Source organism: Grammomys surdaster, unplaced genomic scaffold, assembly GCF_004785775.1.
Source record: "Grammomys surdaster isolate TR1022 unplaced genomic scaffold, NIH_TR_1.0 334, whole genome shotgun sequence".
In the NCBI taxonomy this organism is placed as follows: Eukaryota; Metazoa; Chordata; class Mammalia; order Rodentia; family Muridae; genus Grammomys; species Grammomys surdaster.
The window spans coordinates 780,134-783,462 of NW_021604753.1; the positions used below are offsets into that span (position 1 = coordinate 780,134).

General features: G+C 36.8%; 1 pseudogene; it reads right to left on the reverse strand.

The window, feature by feature from the left end:
• Positions 1-3,120, reverse strand: part of LOC114630266 — a 4,529-nt pseudogene extending 1,409 nt beyond the window's left edge.
• Between the last annotated feature and the right edge of the window lie 209 nt (positions 3,121-3,329).

A 3,329-nucleotide genomic window follows, 5' to 3' on the forward strand; every position in this document is an offset into this window, starting at 1 on the left:
AAAAAAAAAAAAAAAAGGATAAATACTGGATTAGAGATGTCAGTGTGAACTCATGCTAAAGCATGAGGAGGAAGACTCACAGGAACAACTGCCTATGCTCTCCAGTCATGTCTGGAGAGAGGGCCTGAGAACAATGGCACTCTAGTAACAATTATACCCAGACACTGCCCAGATCTTAACTTCCAATGAAAGGAGTCAAGGTTCTGTGGAGAAATTGCTGGTTTTAGGGCTAGAGCAAGGAAAATACCTAATGAGTCCAAAGCATAAGAAACTAAGATAGTGCTCAAAAAACAAAGACGAGACATGCCAAAGGGAATTAAGCTGAAAACAACCCTCATGATCAAAACAGAATAATTTCAACAATAAAAATCTATTGGATTTAAATGCAAAAATAAGCATTCACTTACCATAGTGACACATATCCATGAGCTCATTGGTTTAAGTGAAGGAATAAAGAGAGATAAATGTGAGAGGGTCTAACTCCCTAGAGAGCATAGTAGGGTTAAGATGCCTCAGCAGACAAATTTCCTGAGGTGGAGGACTGATACTAAGTTCAACCCATGGAATAAAAAAAAACAACAAAAAAAATCAAGATGCAGAGTTGGGTGGCTAGTACTAGTACTCCCTAGTACTCCCATGGAGTTAGAGAGAGGAGATCATCACAGACGCCACAGGCTAGTAGTAGGAATACAGAAAACACAAACAAGAGACCCTGACTAAACTCGGTGGAAACAAAAAAGCCACTCCAGAAAGTTGTTCTCTGACCTCCACACATGCACCATACCATAAGTGAGCTTAGGAAATAGAAATAGTTGTCAGAGATTACCTAAGGATAAATGTTTCCGTTGTCCAAAGCTTTAACCTTAAAAGCCCCTTTCCTACTTTTCAAAACATACTGCTTCACCATAGACTACAATTTCCCAGAGATAAACAGATATTAATGATAGACAATAATTTTTAAGAAGGCCCAGAAAATATTGGTATATATAAAATCTTATATTGATATGCACAATAAAGCACTGCTACAAATTGCTAGGGTAGTTAATGCAAACTTTCTTACTTACTTGTCTTGTTCTCATCAAGTGAATTCTCTGAAGGAAAATTATGTTTATCAAGTTTATATTCCTTTGAAGAAACTACTGCACCTGAGGAATTCTAACAACAATAAACAGGTTAACAGAAATAAAGAAAATCCCTAATCCTTCGTTGTATTTCCTTCAAGTGAACAAATCTCAACACATCACGTGTAATACTTCACAGCATGACTCATCAAGTTTTCAATCTATTTTTTCGAAAATTTCCTCTGCATTCATTGAATATGGTTCATCTTTTAAACATCACAGAACAGACATAGAGACTGCAATACTTGTAAAAATGCATGCTTCAAGGGTTGGAGAGATAGCACAGTGGTTAAGAGAGCTCTGGCTACAATTCTAGCCAGGTTTGGTTCTCAGCACCTACTTAATGGTTCAACTGTCTGTAGCTCTAGTTCCAGGGAATCCAGTTCCCTCTTTTGGCCTGAGGGCACTTATACACAGATGCACATACTTATCGAGAGGCGAAACACTCATACACATTAAAACTAATAATAATTTTTAAAATGTATGCTTACAGATGAAGATGGTGTAAAAAAATTATATACCATTCTTTTCATTATAATGAAATTAACTTTTAAAAGTTAGCAAAAAATGGAAAAAATATCAAACTTTCTCTTAAGCTAGTAAGGGAAACAAATTCTCATCATGAACTTAAGACTGGTAGTTTAGGTTGGTAACGCTCCTGCTATGCAGAATGAGGACCTGAGTTGAACCCCAGCATCAATTTGTGCTTGTAATCCATGGACCAGGGAAGAAAAGGCAGGCAGCACAGTTGAATCCTGGGCTAATGAAGAGTCCCTGTCTGAAAAAAATCCAAGGTAGATAGATAGCACCTCAGAAACACTTGCCCACTGACCTCTCTCTGCCGTGAATAATAATAATAACCACATTCTGAAAGTCATTAGAGGGAGTTTTGTCCATAACAGTTCCTACTATTTAATAGTAGCAGAGAAACTACAAAAGCAAAGTAGAAAACTTCCTGCTAACATTCCAGAACATACTACCTAAAGCCAAAGAAGAAGCCACATTTTTTTTTCTACCCATCTTTAACTTTATACTTTCTGGTTTTATAAAGGTGGCTCTCCAAACTATAAAGAAAATCAAATTTCATTCACTTATGTGATCTACGTACTTATATACACATAATTTATATCTAAGCATTATTAAATGGCCAGCTGTTCTTAAATGATACATTTAGCTTTACCTTTCCCAGTTTCTCTTCATTTTTACTTCTTGCATCCTGTAATGATTTCTCATCCACTAACAAGGACTTTGGTACTTGCTTTGCCTCTGGAGCATCTTCAGTGACCTCTGGTTCATTTTTCTGCAAATGTATTGGTAATGGCTTATCTTCCAGACGTGACTTTTTAGGAGAGTTTCTTTTCCTAACAAAAAATGCTGCTCCACCTTGGAGTGTAACTTGTGGTTTTATTTTCCGGCTTAGAACCCGAGGAGGAGAATTTGGATAATTTTCTGCTGGAAAACAACTGTTCTCTTTGTTCACAACTGGCTTATAGGTCACTTGATTTGGCTTGGGATTTTTCAGGCTTCTTGGTATGGACTTGATGTGCTTATAATTTGGTTGATATTTAGCAGTTAAACTCTTCTGTTTTGGGTTTTTTTAATATTATTATTATTGGTACAGACTGGTTTTCTCTGAATATTTTCTGTGACACTGGGAAAAGGTTCATCTCCATTTTTAGTTGCTAGACAAATACCTCTACACTCTTATCAACTTTCTCTCGAGTGGATTGAGGTAGTATTTATCTTTACTGTAGATACAGTAGACACAGCTGCTTTAAATAATTAGCTATGGTTTGCAAATAACAACCTATTATTTTCAGTTGTTTTGAGTGGACTTGAAGTGAAATAGTGTTGGTGGGAGCAAGACTTGTCTTCCTTTTGAACACTGCTTTGACAATTATGTCTCTTATTAGGTGATGGAAATAGATTTTCAGCAAATCTAAAATTTGCTTGATGAAATATCTGTTAATAGGCTACCATCATTGTCAACATTCAGTGTATGTCATGTCCTCTTCCCATGGAAAGATCCCTCTGAACCTCAGCAAGCATACAACTCTGCTCACAGGAGTCCAGAACACTGCCTATTTTTGGTTTTTGTTTGTTTGTTTGTTTGTTTGTTTTTTCAAGACAGGGTATCTCTTTGTGTAGTCCTGACTGCCCTAGAACTCGGTCTGTAGATCAGGCTGGCCTCTAATTCACAGACAAGTA